The sequence below is a fragment of the Durio zibethinus genome, chromosome 1, assembly GCF_047325235.1.
Source record: "Durio zibethinus cultivar Kanyao isolate XHJ-2024 chromosome 1, ASM4732523v1, whole genome shotgun sequence".
NCBI classification, from domain to species: domain Eukaryota; kingdom Viridiplantae; phylum Streptophyta; class Magnoliopsida; order Malvales; family Malvaceae; genus Durio; species Durio zibethinus.
This window is the reverse complement of record NC_143162.1, coordinates 9,303,811-9,323,220: the sequence shown is the minus strand read 5'-3', so window position 1 is coordinate 9,323,220 and position 19,410 is coordinate 9,303,811.

Below are 19,410 nucleotides of genomic sequence, written 5' to 3'. Positions count from 1 at the left end.
AATTTAATATTGAAAAATTTTCATAAATTACTCCAATATGTTAATAATAATTTAAGAATATTGTCTTACTTTAGGAGTATTCAAGAAGACTATTTGTCACATTTTGAAGAGATTTTATCGTCAAATTCATTTAATCTTGCTTCAAAAGTAAATATTTATGTATCGGGTTTATAGTAAAAAATGTCCTCCAATTTGTTGGTAAGATTTTTTGATGAAAATTATCCTCCAATTTGTTAATAAGATTTTATGCGAAAGAAAGTTAGGAAATATTATTATTTTATTTTTTAAAAAAAACTTCATCTTTTTTAAAAATTATAAGGCCCTTCAATATATTGATAAAACCTTATTTTTGAAAAATATTGGCTTTGCAATTTGTTGGTAAGGCTTTTTATTTTTATATTTTTTTAAATAAATAAATTTATAAGATTTTTTAATATGTTGGTATTTTTTTTTTAATGATTGCCTTTCAATCTATTGGTAAAACTTTTTATATATATACATATATATATATGTTTTTATAAAAATGTATTTAAAAATAATAGATAAATAAATAAATGAATAAATAGATAAAATAAATTAATAAAATAACATATAAAACAAAATTACCAGTAGTCGGCTCGACTTGGTGGCTTAGAGTGTGTTGGCACAAATCAATGCAAACGGCTTGGAACTTGGTTGAGAACGCAGCTCAACTTAAGATAGAAAAAGTTCCAGGTTACCAACAAGTTACATGGGTACCGAGTCACCCATTTAAAAACACATGGATCCCCTAGTAAGTTAAATGGTGTGTTTTAACAATATTTAAAAGCAAACTTTTTCTTTTTTTCTTTAGATTTCAGAATCCCACACACTCTCTCTAGTTTTATTTTCTCACCCTTTTCTCTCTAACGGAGAGCCAAACAAAACCCAAATTTCAACCAATCAACCCAATTTTTGGCATCGATAAATACAACATATCACTAAAAAATCATCATTTACTTAGAAATTGAATGAACTCAAAACCCGACCACCATGAAACCCCTCCGGCTATCATAACCCTTATCGAAAAACTCAAACTCTATTCGAAAAATTCATATAAACCCAAAAAATCCCAAAATTTAAACCCAAATATGGAATTTCCCAAAAAATACTAAAAAAAAAACTAAATGAAGAACCAAATCCTATAAAACATAGGTTAAAAAATAAAATCTAGAAACCCAAATTGATTCCCAAAAAACCTGAGTGCAATGAAACCTTTTAATCATTTCTATGTATTTTCCTCAAGTATCTTCCTTCCCATTTTCCTTGTGTGTTTGGGTATGATTTATAGGATTTTTTTTAACAAATTTTTAGGGATTTAACATCTTTAACCTTGGGATTTTATTCTAGTTTGATTATAATCAATGGTTGCTATTTGATTTTGGTTTCCAATTTTATGCAGATAAATCCCAAAATCCTTTCTTATGAGATTTAAAGAAACTTTGGTTTGATTTTCTTTTCTTTCCTTTTTAGTTTCTTTTTAGTTTCTTTCATTCTTCATTAAAACCTATAAAAATAAAATGAAATTGAAATATGGGTTGGGCAAAAGCCTACATCCATGCAAAAATTGTTAAGCTCAAAGCCCGAACAAAATAAAAACTATATTGTGGGTTAAAATCCCAAACATTAACTGGGACAAGTTCACTTAAAGCCCAAAAAAAAAAAAAAATACCTTAAAGGCCCGATGATCCCAACAAGATCGAAAATGAGAATTAGGTTGCATGCCCCTAATGAAGTAAAATGTTTACAGTTGCCTCTCTTTGCATATTTCTATGAAATAGGGATGATGCAAAGACATAGATGACCCTTGAGTCTAGTTTAACTCTAAACAATTTTAAAAAACCCTCTAAACAGAGGTGTGTAAATTTTTGAAAAACATTTTAAAGAACTCCTCTAAACAAAGGCATAAAGTTTAAAAATTCCAATAACTCCTCTGAATAGAAGTTCAACAAATTAAACTCTTATATTCAAAGGCAAAACAAATTAAGCAATGAGTTCCTCTATACAAGGCTAAACAACTTTAGAATAAGAAATAAACTCCTCTATTCAGAGGTTAAACAACTTTAAAAAAAGAAATGAACTCCTTTAAACAGATGCCAAAATAATTTTAAAATAGAAAATGGGCTCTTCTATACAGACACTAAACAACTTGAAAATAGGAAATGAGCTTTTCTATATAGAGGCTAAACAATTTTAAAATAAAAAATAGGCTCCTCTATACAAAGGCTAAACAACTTTAAAAACTTTAAATAGGAAATGTCAAAAGGCATCCATTCACCTACTTCCATAAAAATTTAAGCTTGAAATCTAAAGATTTACAAATTGGAAATTCAATGGCCTACAAACTGCAAAAATTCACAAGGTTCCATAACAAAAATTGAAAAATTCCAATACTCTAAGATTCACAAAAAAATTCATAATGATTTCAAAATTTGCCAAAAGTCAAGATTCGCAAAGGTTTGCAAGAATTCCAAGTTTCGCAAAAATTCTAAAAGTTTGTAAATGATTCAAGATTCTCAAAGGTTCCAGATTCACAAAAATTTAAGTTTCATAGAGGTTCCAAATTTGCAAAAATTTTAGATTCGCAAGATTTTTTAGATTCATAAAGTTTCATGTTTCACAAAGGTTTTAGATTTGCAAGAATTTTAGTTTCATAAGAATCTAAAGATTCTGACAAATGTTAAGATTCTCAAGAATGAAAGATTCATAAGAATTCAAATTCGTAAGAATGTTTATATTCTCAACAATTGAAATATTTGCAAAATTTTTAAATTTGCAAAAATTTTAGGTTCACAAAAAATCAAATATTTGCAAAACTTTCAGATTCATAAGAACTTAAAATTCGCAAGAATTTCAAGTTCACAAGAAATCAAAGATTCTTAAAAACTTTAAATTCGTAAGAATTTCAGGTTTGCAAAATATCAAAGATTCATAAAACTTTCAAATTTGTAAGAATTTCAGATGGAAGATTCACAAAAACTTCAAATTCGCTAGAGTTTCCTAAACTATAATTCACATATAAGATTTGAAAATTCACATTCAAAAGATTTTTGTTAGTGATTCACATCCAAACTTTAAAGCTTTATATTTGAAAATTTTAGGGATTCATATAAAAATTTCAAGGTTCATAGTCAAAATTCAAATATTCTCATTTAAAAAATTTCAGGGTTTCACATCCAAAGTTTCAAAGAGTCTAATTTGAAAATCTTGGGATTCACATCCAATTTTTCAAATATTCTCATTCAAAAAATTTATGGGTTTCACATCCAACATTTCAAAGAATCGCATTTGAAAAATTTTAAGATTTTTTCAAAAGTTTCAAAGGCCAATCACATCCAAAGTTTCAAAGGTTTTTTTTTTTAACTTTATGGCTTTACATCAAAATTTTAAAGATTTTTATTCCAAAAAATTTTTGGGTTTTGCATTCATAATTTCAAAGATTCTCATTCAAAAAGCTCTTTTAAACAAAAGCTCAAAATTCTTAAAAGTTTGGAAAGTTTTTCTTGTAAAAAAAAATTCTTATTATGAAAGATCTTCTTAATTCAAAGATTCAAAAGTAAAAAACTTTCTCCAAAAAAAGACAAATGACATGCTAATAATACAAATGCCTTTTAAATGATGCAAATGCAACAACCCATATTCTCATTGAATGATGCAAATGCAAATGTCATACAATGATTCAAATGTTCCCTATATGATGCAAATGCATGCCCCAACCACGATGCAAATACAATTATCAAGGATTTAAATACAATGTAAACTATATGTAATGCAAATTTCACTACATCAATGTCGTGAAATTTCAATTGTGATAAGAAGGTTCTCAAGACTCCGCCATTCCTTTTTAGTTTATCAGTACTAACCATTTTAGAAAAAATTTTGTCAAGTGATCCATATTATTTTCCTCATTTGGTCCCATCTTATAGGTTTTGTTAACTAATCCATCATTGTGTTCATCATTAGGTCACCTCATCTACCCTTTTCAAATAATTTTCTCATGTTTCTTTCACTTCTTTCATTTCTTTCATCTTGGATTTCTTTTAAAAGAATGAAAAAATCTTTTACGAACATTGTCATTAATTTATTTAACGTCATTCTTGTCAACACTTATTTTCATTTAGGCTTGCGTTTGATTTTTTTATTTTGATCATATTGGGATTGTTAGGCCTTGGTAGTGTTTTTTGGTTCTTTGGGCCTAAAATGAACTTATAGTTCATGTTTGGGCTCTTAGCCCAAAATATAATTTTTATTTTGTTTGGGCTTTAAGCCCACTAATCGTTATGTAGACACCGGTTATAGCCTAATAAGCATTTTGTTATTGTTGTTTTATTTCTTTTATTCTATTTGTATCCATTTGTTTGATTCTTTAATAAATAAAAAATAATTTTTAGTAATGAGGAACCCTAATTTCTGATAAAAGGCCTATAAATGGTTTCAAGGGAAATAGACTAAAAGGGAAAGAGGATTCAAAAAACCATAAAATAATACTTAATCTAGTGGTAGGGTTATAAAGGATTTCTTTTGAAGAATTTGGGACTTAAGAAATTTAGTTTAGTTTAGGTAAGGGTTTGAACGATTCTAGGAGTTTAAGTGAATTGATTTTGACATTTTCTGGTGATTTTATGGAATTTTTTGAATGTTCAGATTATGTTGAATTTTTCAACAAAAATTCAAACTTTTCAGTGACATTTTTGACGAAAAACCCAGTTGCAGGTAGCTTTTCCAAAATTCAGTAAAAGATTCAACCAACTGACATTCAATTCTTTACCAAGTTAGAGATAAGCAAGAGAGAAAATTAGGTAGAGAAATAGAATGAGGCTATCTAAGGAAAAAGCAGAGTTTCAAATTTTTATACCCTAGTGGTATCATTTTGGGAAGATAGTAGTTCTAGGGTCTACACGTTTTACCATTTTTGTGCCCAACCTATATCGCCATCCTACCTTGACCCGCATCCACATTGGTCTAAGCTGAGTCATGTCTTCATCTTATCCCTTTAAGCCATGCCATAACCATTCTCTTTTTTTGTGTGTGGAGTCGAGCTATGCGCCCTAACTACCTTCCTAATCGACTTTAAGTATATTTTATGTTATTTATTTAACTATTTCACTTATTTATTTATTTATTCATCTTTTTTTAATAATATATTTTAAAAATTTTTTTAATAAAAGCCTTACCAAAAGATTAGAAGGCAATCTTTTTAAAAACCTTATAATTTTATTTATTTGAAAGAAATAATATGAAAATGAAAAGCCTTACCAACAGATTTAAGGGCTAATGCTTTTCTAAAATTAGGTTTTACCAACATATTGGAGAGTATTATAGTTTTTAAAAAATCAAGTTTTAAAAGAATTAAATAATAAAATAAGATTTCTTATTTTATTTTGCATAAAATTCTACCAACAGATTGGAGGATAATTTTTAACAAAAAATTTTACCAACATATTGGAGGACATTATTGGCTATAAACCTTGCTTATAGATGTTTTCAAAATTAAATAAATCTAATGATGAAACCTCTTCAAAGCATGACAAATAGACTTTTTGAATACTCCTGATGTGAAAAAATATTCTTAGATTAGTACTAATATATTAGAGTAATTTAAGGAAAATTTCCAATATTAAGTTATTTGGTAAAATTTAAATATGTTTTAAGGTTTGGATAACTTGAAATTAGATTGGTACCATTTTTTGGATAGGTGCTCTAAGGGTGTTATAACCTTCCTCACGCATAACCATATTCCTAAACCTAAATTTTGGTTTCATGTACTAGAATCTACTATTTAAAGATACCTATGTTAATATTGGAACTCTTTTTTAAAAATGATAGATTTTGTCAGGTGACCAATCATACATTAACAAAAAAAATTGGTAGCAACTGCTTTAGTCTATGTCTAGAGGTAGTTCCACGAATCTATACGTTATGACAGTTTGGTGACTCCATTAAGGATATCACGAGTCAGGCCAGTAAATAATTTTCTATCATCCAAGCCTAACTTAATAAATTTAAAATTTTTTTCTTGTTTTCATTTTATTTATTTATTCATATTTGTCATTAATTTTCACATGCATAATACGAGCTCTATATCAAAGCACTTTAGGGAAAAGTAAAGTCCCTACGCCTTCATGAGATTTTATGTCTCTACATGGGCTAGCGAAACACCTTCACTTAAATTAAATATTTTTCGTTTATAGCCTATAATGGGTGAGAATTATGATGCCTTACTAGTTTATGATGGACAATGATATAAGGAACAATTTGAAAACATGTATAAATAACTCAAACAACATATAGTTAACCTTATGAGCTTAACTCATAGGTAAAGCCATGTTCCCTTAATCTTTAGAGTTGAACTAAATTAGTACCATGTTGGTTGTTATATTTATTTTGTTGATATGTTTTATTATCTGTGTATTGATTGACTAATTTTTTTTTCCTTATCTTGCATGTTCATAAAATATTCATACGTATTGTATAGCATACTTGCCCAAAGGATATTTTTAGGAAAAAATCTTATTAAATCCACTGAATGTCTAATTTACACTTTGTCTATGTCCTCTGAGTGTGAGTCACCTAATGATGTGATGGTAGAGTCAGAAAAAAGGTAACAAAATGAAGGTGATTGTTTATCACCAGACTATGCTTCCACCCTACCTAAAAAAGTTCATTTGCTCTTTAAACAAAATGATTTGAAAGACTTATCAAATATATGAAAAAGTACAAGCCAATCTAGACAGTTAACTTTTTATAATAAGTATGGCCATATTGCACACCTTCTTTCAGTGGTAGTTGAATATTCCCTCATCAGAGCACAATGCAATTTTGAGATCCTTCATATAAGTGCTTTATCTTTAATAAGGTTGACATGACACCAACTATAGAGAAGTACTCTACATTGATGGATTTACACCTCCAATCACAAGATAAGATATATAAGGTAAAAAATAGCATTTTGCAAGAAAATGGCAGATATCGTGAAAGTAAAAAAGAAAGATGTCAATATACAAGTTCAAGAAATAAATGACCATATTTGTTTACCTTGGAAGTTTTTCTATGATTTTATCACAAAACATTTGAATGATTATCAGGGGCTAGATACATTTGCCTTCGCTATATATGGCATAGAAGTGATTGATTTCTTTTGGCATGTGAAAAAAGGTTGTAATCCTTTTCCTGCATTTTTGGTCGAAACAATCCGATCTTTGAACCATTATTATCAAAAAGGTAAAGGGCATTTTGTTAGGTGTCTACCATTGTTACATTTATGAATGAATAGTCATTTTAAGTGTAAGAAGAATGCATTTTCCAAATTGTACTTTCACAATCGAGTTTCGATTAAAGAGTTTTATGAGAATGAATGGCCAAAGCCTAATCCTAAGGAGGAATGGATGGTCCTACTACAAAGCCTTACTTGTACTCAAGTAAGGTGGTTAGTTCCATTGATGAATCGTAAATCTATGTTATACTAGTGTGGTGATGAGATTGAGGTTTCATTTTTAGGATGAATTATACACCACTTATGGTCTAAAGACAGTTTAGGGTTGAGCAGTTTGTTCTCATGACACATAAACTCACACAAGTAGATTTTCTATATAGTGAGTAAAAAAAGCTACAAATGGTGGATAAAGTGATCAACACATGGAAAAAGCCCAAGAAAGTGAGTCTTGGGTCATTTACTAATAAAGTCATTCATGGGTATTTGGTGTAGAAAGCCAAGAGGGGCAAGGAGGTTGTGTTGACACTCAAAGATCATTGCTAGCCAGTGAATCAAGAGTTGGATGAAATACCTTTAGAGTTGGAATTTGTAAAGAAAGAATTTAAAGCTGAGAAAGACAAGATGAAACAAGAGATTTTAAGGTTTCTAGAAGAGAGGGAGTAATAGAAAGACAAAAGCAAAAAAGTTAAAAGTCAAAGTTCACAAGATCTCCAAAAAACATGATACAATAGTTAATGATTTAGCTAAACTTCATCAACAACATAAGAAATTAAAAGTCGAGAGTAAAGCCCAAAAGGTTGTTAGGGAGTGTGACAATGCCTTTAGAGAGTTGATGGAGTTGCATTAAAAGCATAAAAGACTACGTATCTAGGTGAAGGCAAAAAAAATAAACATCACTTATTTGACTTGTGGGAATAAAAAACTAAAAAAAAAATGTTCCCAAATGAAGGATGATTATATTAAAGCCCAACAAGAAAATGAGATATTTAAAAGGTATACTCAGACATTGAAACATGGTTCAACAAAAGAGAAAGTTTGGGGAGACAAAGGTATATAGAACATCTTGTAACCATATTAGCAAGGCAATGGTCAAAACATGAGAAATGATGGAATAGGCTGAAGAATTGAAAACTCTAGTTACACTAGTAGGAGAGTATAGGCAATAGTTGTTGAGCTTCATTGAAGAAGCCAAGAATCAATATTAGCAGATTAAACGTTTTTACAAATGAAGAATAATAGACATTATGTAAAACAGACTTTTGTAGAATAAATGAAAGTTTACTTTTGTTAAAAATCTTTAAAGGGGCAAATATTTTTTTTTCTTTTTCATGCATTGCATTCACTAATTCATAATCAATTATTAATCATGTTAGTTTGTAACAAAATCACTAATTTAAGATTATGGTGCACAAGGTTCAAAGATAGTTCAACATTAATATAATACTCGGGTTCAAGCTAAAAGAATGAAACGGGATAATACGAATCATGTTGAGAAATTGAAAAGAACGCAAAAAGAAATCAAGGGAGAACTGAGCAAGATCCTTGAAGCTTTGGATAAGCTAAACAAGAGAAAGGCAATGAAGGAGGATATTTCGCACGAAGTTACTGATCCACTATATCCTCTGAATTATGGCTCATATCAGGGCCAATCCACTCAAAGCTTCCCACCATAACAACTTGTATTTCTAAGCTATAATTATTCAATGATGCCATCTACGCCTAGCCAAGGGAATGATCAAAACTACATCAATGTTGCATTCACTGAAAAGGTAATTAAAGCAGTTTAAGATTTCAATTTGGATGATTTAAAAGAAAAATTGAAGTTGAAGGTGGTTAAGTCCTTAAAGGACTCCAAAGTTAATCACATGATAAATCACATGAGCTATGAAAGACATCGATTTTTACGGTTCTATAGATGTTGTTGGGCTATGTCTAGTACCAAATATAATGATATCCCTAAAGTTCAAGGTATTAGAATTTGAAAAATATGACGGTACCAAATGCCCCATCACACATGTTACAATGTACTATTATAAAATGACAATCCACACTAGTAACAAGAAGTTACTCATGTATGTATTTCAAGGCAATTTAATTGAATCTGTTGTAAAATGGTATGCCTAGTTGGACAGGACCCGTACATGATCATGAAAGGATTTGACTCAATCGTTTATCAGTTAATACCATCATATTATAAATATAGCTCATGATCATCTTTCTTTGTAAGGTATGGAAAAGAAGGTGGCTGAATCCTTTAAAGAGTATACCTAGAAGTGGTGAGATATAGCTACTCAGGTCCAACCACCTTTAACTAAAAAAAAATAACGATTCTATCTGTGAGCACTTTAAAGTCATCCTATTATGAGAAACTGATAAGAAATGCAAATAAAAATTTTATTAACATGGTGATCTCAGATGAGATTATTAAAAATGTCATAAAAAATTATAAACTTGATGGAAGAGAACCCTCTGCTACCTAGAGAATGCCCAAAGAAAAAAAGATGAAACTCAAGCTGTAAATTTTGAAGGGCAATAATTTAGAAACTACACTCCTTACCCATAGCCTATCTATCCCACATATTATCTTACCCTAAACAATACCTCATCTTTCCCATACCAATTAGCTTTATGACCTTCTTATTCACCCACTTATCAATCGACATTCAAACCACCTGCCCATACATATAACTTTAATACTTTGACTACTGCAAGACCTTTTATTCATTAAGCCAACCTAATAAGTAGTACATAGGAACCGCAGAATAATTGAAAAAAACCCACATTTATCCTATTTCTTTAACCTATATAGAGTTATACCAAGAACTTTACAAAAATATTTGGTCATTTATGTCCCTATAAAATCACTTAAACCTCTTTATCCCAAGTGGAATGATTGTACAGCTCATTATGATTATCATTATAGAATAGCTAGCCATTTCATGAAAAAATTGCATCACTTTAAAGCATAAGATGTAAAATCTGATCAAGGAAAGGTTGATTAATTTTGATATCAATGGGAGGACAACACCCAATGTTAATGGCAATCCATTGTCAAATCATCTAATGAATGCTTTGAATAAAGATAAAAAATAGTGCAAAAAAAGAAAGTAAAAGAAATTAAAACTCCATTCAATCAATTGTTTAATGATTTATATAGAGCTAGTATGGTACAACTAGTAGACCCACACATTTATCATGAAAAATGTGTTTCGAATCAGAGGTGTAAGTATCATAGTGGGGGCTCTTGACCACTCTATTGAAACTTATAAATAATTTAATGAGAAAGTGCAAAAATTGATGGACTCTAATCAAATTAAGTTCTATAAAGAAAGGAAAATTTTGAAGAAAGTTGAGGTGTCTATGAGTAATAAGTCATCAAAATGGGTGCCAAAAATCAATAACCATTTATTATGGTAAGAAACCTAAATCAATCATAAATAAGTTCATCCTTAAGCTAGTAACTTTCAAGGTCATGAGTCTATTCTTTTATAAAGATGAGAAGGTTGTGCCATGAAGGTAGGGCTACAAAGTAATAATTTAGAGGTAAGAGGAGACCATGCCTACGTAAGATGCTACCAACATAATTAGTGTAGGTAGTCTAATTAAAAGTGCAAGGTGCTATACTTTGAAGATGCTAGAAAAAGTAAGAAAAAAAAGCAACAATGGTAGAAAATAGGTTGAACCAGAATTGATTTTGAAAAAAGATAGTCTAAAGCTTATGTCTGAAAATGAAGCCTATGAGTTCTTAAAGCTGGTAAAGCGTAGCGAGTACCTTGTGGTTGAAGAGTTAAACAAGATGCTAGCCAAATTTTCTTTATTGTCATTGTTATTAAATTTAGAACCACACCACAATGCTTTTATTAAGGGTGTTAAATTAGGCTTATGTGGCACATAATGTGTTTATGGAATATGTGAACCATTTAACGTTGAATCCAGTGATATCACACTATATAGCCTTTGGTGATGATGAGATCCCACCTGAAAGAAGAGAAAACACAAAGACTCTGTATATTACTATTTAATACAAGAGTCACACTATAGCCAAGGTCCTTATTGATAATGGTTCAGTTATTAATTTTATGCCTATGTCCACTATAGCAAGACTGCCCATTGAGATATCCTACATAAAAAGTAATTATATGATGTTTCGAGTATTCGATGGGACTAGGCATGAGGTATTAGGAGATATTAAGATGCCTTTACAAATCGAACCTTGCATCTTCAATGTAAAGTTTCAAGTCATAAACATCTCTCCGCCCTACAATTATTTGCTGGATAGGCCATGAATCCATATGGCAGGTGTTATTCCTTTTTTCTTATATCAAAATGTCAAATTCAATATAGAGGATCAACTTATAATCATGGCTAGAAATGAGGATTTGTTAGTAACTCAGCCTATGAATGCTTCACATATAGAAGCAATAGAAAAATTAGTAGAATGTTCTTATCGATCCTTTGAGCTTGTCAATACTATGGGCTCGGGATCTAAGTTATACCAACTAGATTTTTTTAAGATCATGGTCAATCATATGGTTAATAAAGGTTGGTACCCTAAAGTTGGATTGGGTAAAAATCTACAAAGACTAAAAGAACCACCAATATTAGCAAACAATAGTGAAAAATTGAGCTTGGCGTATAAAGCTGAGGAATAAGAGATATAAGAGGATACAAGACAATAGGAAAGAAAGAAAAAAAGATGGTGAAAAACATGCCAATGGTTGTCTTGCACCTGCATTAAACATTTAGGCTAAGAAGATATATGTATTCAAGGGTAAACAAAAATGCTAAAAAGTAACTAAACATGGAAAAAGCTTTTACCGAGCTGTCTATCCAGCTGATCAGTGAACAAGTATAAAAAGAAAAGGTGTTGCTTCACCTATGTCCACCAGACTTTGAATTAAAAAATTAGAGTATCATTCAGATGCCTGCTATCCTTGATGCCATTCTAATATGATTACAACTCCCAATTGCTTATGTCTAAAAGCATTGGGATAGTCTTTTATGTATAGGCCTCTTATTATTCATTATCTCAATAAAAAATAAGAGTATGCATTTTTATTCATTTCTTTTATTCAATTTACATTTTTCTTCCAATCAAAGCATTTTGCCAATACTTTTCATTTCATTTAATTTTAAGTTCTCAAATGAATATGAAGATAATTATGATAATAATCAAAGATATAATTTTAAAAATTCAATTAGTGCTAATGAACTTGACACTAAAAAGGACCTTGAAGAATATACTTTACTTCTAGACCTAATGAGATTAATTGAATATGAGAATAAATTTATTGAACCTCATCAGAAAATTACTCAGTTAACCAATTTAAGGATTGCAAGATGGCAAGTAATGCAATCAAAATATGATATTATATATGTAAGCCAAAAGGTAATCAAAGGAACTACTAGAGTAGAATTCTTTACGAATTATGCTACTAAAAGCTATAAGCGAATGAAACTTGATTTTTCGGATGAAAGATTAATGGTCATTTTTAATTAAAAAAAAAAGATGACAATAAGAAGTCATGGAGAATGTACTTTGATAAGGCTGTTAATGCCTTAGGGTATGAAATTGGAGTAATTATAATATCTCTCGAAGGATGTTGTTATCTCGTTACAATAAGGTTAAACTTTAATTGTACCAATAACATGACTAAATATGATGCATGTGTCATAAGTTTACAAGTTGCTTTGGACAAAAGAATTAAAGTATTAAAGGTATTCAAGGATTTAACTCTAGTTATTTATCAATGGAGACAAGAGATTCGAAGCTTATCCCATACCATAAGTATATCTCAAAATTGTAAAAGCAACTTGAGGAAGTCCAATTTGAACATTTACCTCGTGAAAAAAATTAGATTGTAGATGCTTTAGCTACTCTGGCTATAATGATCTGAATTAATAACAATACTAAGATTCAGTCCACTAAGTTAGATGTCAAGGATATACTAGTATATTACGCCAATGTGAAAGAGGAGATATATGGAAAGCCTTGGTATATGATATACTACAATACTTAAGGAATCAACAATACCCAGATCAAGCAATAAAAATGACAAGAAAGTTTTGAGAAGATTGGCTATGAAATTTTTCTTAGATGGAGAGGTCCTTTATAAAAAAAAATAGAGATTAGGTGTTATTATGGTGTGTAAATGCAATGAAAGCAAAGAAGATTATTGAGAATGTATATGACTGGATGTGTAGAGCACATGCAAATAGATACATGATAGTAAGACATATTATGAGAGTTATATATTATTGGTAAACAATGAAAAGCGACTACATTGATTATGCTCGAAAATATCATAAATGCTAGATTTATGCTAACAAGATCCATGCTTCGCCCACTGTTTTACATGTTTTGGCACCACTTTAACCATTTTCTATGTGGGGGCATGGTTGTCATTGGTCTTTTTACCCCCAAAAGCATCAAACGAAAATAGATTCATCTTCATGATAATTGATTACTTCACTAAGTAGGTTAAAGTAGCTTTTTATACAAATGTGATACGATTAGTAGTCTACAAGTTTATCAAAAGGAAAATAATTTGTAAATATGAACTCCTAAAAAAGATCATCTCAAATAATGCTAAGAATGTAAATAGTAAGATGATATAAGAAATATATGTTTAGTTCAAAATTAAGTACCATAATTCAGCATCATACCGTCTAAAGATGAATGAGGTAATAGAAGCCATAAATATGGACATCAAAATGATTCTAGAAAAAATGATTAAGATGTATAGAGATTGGCAAAAAAAATTACCTTTTGTTTTACATGCTTATCGAACATCAGTATGCATCTTTACTAGGGTAACTCCATTTTCCTTGATTTATAAAATGAAAGTTGTATTGCTAGTAAAAGTAGAAATCCAATCTTTGAGAGTTTTAAGAGAAGTGAGATTAGAAAAAGTTAAATTGATTCAAAAGCACTATGAGTAGCTAAACTTCATTGAAGAAAATAGACTAGCAACGCTATGTCATAGTCAACCATACCAAAAAAGAATGATGAGAGCTCATAACAAAAAGGTTCGACCTCATCAAATTCAAGAAAGAGAGTTGGTGTTGAAAAGAATTATCATAAGTCAACATGATAACAGGAGAAAGTGGATCCTAAATTGGAAAGAGCCATATATAGTAAAAATGCTTTTTCAGGTGAAGCGTTAATTTTAACAGAGATGGATAGAAATGATCTTCCTAATTCTTTAAATTCTAATGTTGTGAAAAAGTATTTTGCTTAAAAAAAAAAAAAGAAAAGTTCAAATCGAAAACCTGAAAGGTAGTCTAAACAAAAAGGGGGTTTATCCAAGCTGAAAACTTGAAAAGGTGACTTGGATAAGAAAGGTATGGCATCATTCGGGAGGTTCTCCAAAATGAAAATTGTTATATTCTAAAAAGCTTTAAAGTTCTAATGGCATCATATGGTTGAGTTTTAAAGAAATCCGAGATATATTGTCATGATTATCTAATTGTTTGTCTTGGGGTATTGTTATCCCAAATTGTCATCTTTGTAGGCTTTTATCTTGTCCAATTGCTAAAAAAATTAGTCTTAAATAGCCATCATTTGTAATTTGGCTTCCTTTCCAAATAAATGATATTCATTTCGTTCTATTTATATCTCACTGTCAATCATTACCTTTTATTTTCTACTTAAATGCTTTACAATAAATAAAATAAACGTATAATTTGCATTTTATATTTGGAGATTGAGATAATGATTCATAATTGAATAATATCATGAAAGATTGTATATTACTTTAGGAAAATTGAAATAGACGAAGGCAAAGGATGAAACCCTCAAAGTCTAGTAACGATATTGGTTCTGAAAACTCTTTCAAAGAAAAAGACGAGTGCCTATGTTGAATAATGAAAAATGGAATTAATTTTGTTCCCCTTGCCGAAAATTTGAAGAGTTAGAAGTACAAAAAAAGAGTCTTAAGAACTTTAGTACCATAATTGGAATGTCATTTAGTGACATCTAGGCATTAGCATTAGTTAGCATTTGCATCTTGGATAAGGCATGTATTTACATCCTATTTGAATAATCAGTGCCATTTGTTACATTTGTATCATTTGCATTATCACCTATTGCATATAAAATTTTGTGAAAATTTTTGAACTTGTGATTTTGAAAGCATTCTCTATATTATAGGGCTTCTATTTTAGAAAAGATTTTCTTGAAGACCTCCAAATATGATCTATAAGACTTTCAAGCATGATTTTTAAAAATTTATGGTTATTATTTCCAAGATCATTTGATCTCCTATTTTGATGTGGACTTAGACCTAATAATTTTCGACCTTGGCTCAGTCCAGGTCATTTTATTTTTCTGACCTAAGTTCAGTCCTGGTCATTCATCTTCGATCCTAGTTTAGTCTATATCATTTATTTTTTGATATGCGATTCAATCCCGATCAATTATTTTTTACCTTGATTCGGTCCAAGTAATTTTATTTTTCTAACCTATAGTTCAATCTTGGTCATTCATTTTTTATCTTGGATCAGTCTAGATTATTTATTTTTCTAATATACGATTCAATCTCGGTTACTCATTGTTTACTTTGGCTCAATATAAGTCATTTTATTTTTCTGACTTGCGGTTCAATCCCGATCATTCATCTTTGGTCTTAGTTTAGTCTAGATCATTTAATTTTTTGACTCACAGCTTAGTCCCGGTTATCTTCATTTTTTTTTATTTTGGCATACCTTAATCACTTTTGACTTTGATTTAGTTTAGCCATTTCACATTCTAATTTAACTTTGTCCATATCATTTTAACTTTGAACTTTGACTTGATTTTTTGAACTCGGACATAATGGCTATCTATATTTTTGTATCATTTTTTTTATTGGAATATGTAAATAGGAACAACTGTAAACACCAATTTTCATTCAGACTTGCATTTTGTTTTTCGATTTTGGTCTTATTGGGATCATTGGGTCTTATGGGTGTTTTTCAATTCTTTGGGCCCCAAATGAACTTATCCTAGTTCATGTTTGGGTTCTTAGCCCAAAATATAGCTTTTATTTTGTTTGGGCTTTGAGCCCATTAATCACTACATAGACATAGGCTTTAGCCCGATAAGCATTTTGTTATTGTTATTTTATTTCTTTTATTCCATCTATATCTATTTGTTTGATTCTTTAATAAACAAAAATTAATAATAATAAAAGGAAAGAAAATCAAGTCAAAATTTTTTGAGAATCTCAAATGTAAATTGGGCAAAGAAAGATTTTTGGAGATTTTTATTTAGCTTTATGAAATTGGAAACAAAATAAAAAATCATACATTGAATGCGATCAAATCAAAACCCAAAATCACACCACAATCGAATATGCCATAGGCAAATTCGTTTTTAAATGACGAACCCTAATTTTTGGCAAAAAGGCCTATAAATTATTTTAAGGGAAACAGATTAAAAAGGGAAGAAGATTTAGAAAACCACAAAATAGTTCTTGATCTGGCAATATGGTTTTGAAGGATTTTTTTTTTTGAAAAATTTAGGAATTGTGAAATTTAGTTTAGTTTAGGTAAGGTTTGAAGGATTCTAGGAGTTTAAGTGAATCGATTTTGACATTTTCTAGCGATTTTCTGGAATTTTTTAAATTTTCTAGATTTTGTTGAATTTTTTGAAGAAAATTAAAAATTTTTTATGACTTTCCAATGAAAAACCCAATTATCAATGGCTTTTTCAGAATTTGATGAAAGATTCAACTAGTCGATGTTGATTTCTTCAATAGGTTAGAGAAAAGCATGAGAGAAAATTGGGTAGAGAAAGAAATAGAATGAGGCTATTTGAGGAAAAAACATAGCTCAAAAATTTTATACCCTAGCTATACGATGTCGTTTTAGGAGTATAGTCATTCTAGGGTCCATGCATTTTGCTACTTTTGCATTGACCCACAATGCCACCCTACCCTGACCCACGTCCTTATTATTTTGTGCTGAGTTGCATCTTCAGCTGATCCGTTTAAACCGTGCCACAACCATTCTTCTTTCTTGTGTATAGAGCTAAGCTGTGCTCTCTAACCATATTTCGAGCCGACTTTTGGTATATTTATTTTATTTATTTAATTGTTTTACTTATTTATTTATTCATCTGTTATTTTTTTTAATATTATATTTTTCATAAAAATTTTAAATAAAAGCCTTACCAATGGATTGAAAGGCAATCTTTTTGGAAAACCTTATAATTTTATTTATTTCAAAAAAGTTATACAAAAATGAAAAGCCTTACCAACATATTGGAGGGCTAATGCTTTTCAAAAATAAAGTTTAACCAACATATTGAAAAGCTTTATAATTTTCAAAAAATCAAGTTTCAAAAAAATTAAATAATAAAATAAGATTTTTTGTTTTAATTTACAGAAAATCCTACCAACAGATTGGAGGATAATTCTTAACAAAAGTCTTACCGACAGATTAGAGGACATTATTAGGTATAAACCTAGTTTATAAATGTTTATTTCTAGAAGCAAAATTAAATTAATCTAAAGATAAAATCTCTTCAAAGCATGACAAATAATCTCATTGAATACTTTTGAGGTGAGAAAATATTTTTAAATCAGTACCAACATATTAGATTAATTTAAGAAAAAATTTCAATATTAAATTATTTGATAAAATTTAAATATGTTTTAAGGCTTGAATAACTTAAAATCAGATTGGTACCTTCTTTTGGATGGGTGTTGTAAGGGTGATATAACCTTTCTCACATATAACCGTACTCTCAAATCTAAATTTTAGTTTTGTAGACTAGAATCTACTATTTAAAAATACTTAAGTTAATCGTGAGACTCCTTTTTAAATATAACAGATTCTGTCAAATGACTAATCACACCTTAACAAAAAAGATTGGTGACGACTCCTTAAGTCTATATCTAGCGATAAGTCTATGGATCTATACATTATGACAATTCTAATTCATGACAAATATGATATATTTTCTCAATTCATTCAGGGGATGCAAACTTGGTAAAGAACAAGAAAAATGAGTATTCATTAAAGAAAATCTAGCCAAGATCAAATCAGGGATGAATAAAAGTAAAATACTATGGAAATGGAGTATTAACATCTAGAATAATGATTGTTCAAACAATTCTGAACTCTAACCCAGAATTCTTTCTCAAAGACACATTCCATCAATATTCTTAATTTTTGAGCCAATCATCACCCATATTCATGGAATCCTCAAATAAAACTATTTTTTCGAATCTCTATTTTTACTTAAACTATTCTTTCAAGTTTTTAATTTAAGTCTTTTTTTTTTTTTTTGCACATCTTTTTTTCATTTTTTTTTCTTATTTCTCTTTCCCTTTTATCCATTAGTGATACTTTGATCAAAATCTAAAACAATCAAATGCTAAACCTACCTTGGTTCAATTCATAATTCTCTAATTCAAGTATTCGTATTCGATTAAAATAGACTTTTAAAGGATGTAATGTAGGCTAAGGTGAGAGGTTATGAAAGAAATGGATAAAATAGGCCCAAAATGTATTTAAAAGGTAATCAAACCATGGATAATTTCTTTTTATGTAGAGCACATTGATATTTTGTCCTATTAATTTTTCTTCTTCTTTTTCTTTTTTTTTTATTTTCATCATTTTTCAAGAAAGATTTAAGCATAAAAGAGCTTTGCTTTTGAAATCACTAAGGATCTTAACTTTTCAAGCTTCTTAAATTGTTCCCCAAGTGTAGGGGAGATCCTTAGTTAAGATTCTTTAAAAGAAAATTTTGACAAGCTCAAATGGGGTAGCAAGGGATAATTTTACTTTTTTTATGAAAGATAGAAAAAAGATGACCATTTCTTATCTCAAATATGTATACTATCAATGAAAAACTTTCATTAACCAAAAACAAAGATTGCATTCCGCATCAACTTCATTTTTTAATGAGTGAAAGTCTTTTCCAAATTTATCTTCTTTTATTTAGTAATCTCAATGAATCAACAATCTCAATTTATCAACATGAGTAATGTTTTCAAAATCAAATCTTGAATTATTGTCATGATTGTTTAAACTTTCATTATTTGGAATTTAAAAATAGATATACGAAAATATGTTAAAAGGTTAAAGCATATAATGGGTCATTCACACAAAAAAAGAGTTGCCATGAAAATGCAGCATATCTACCACTTTTATTAAAATGATGAAAAATAAAATGAAATTCAAGTACATAA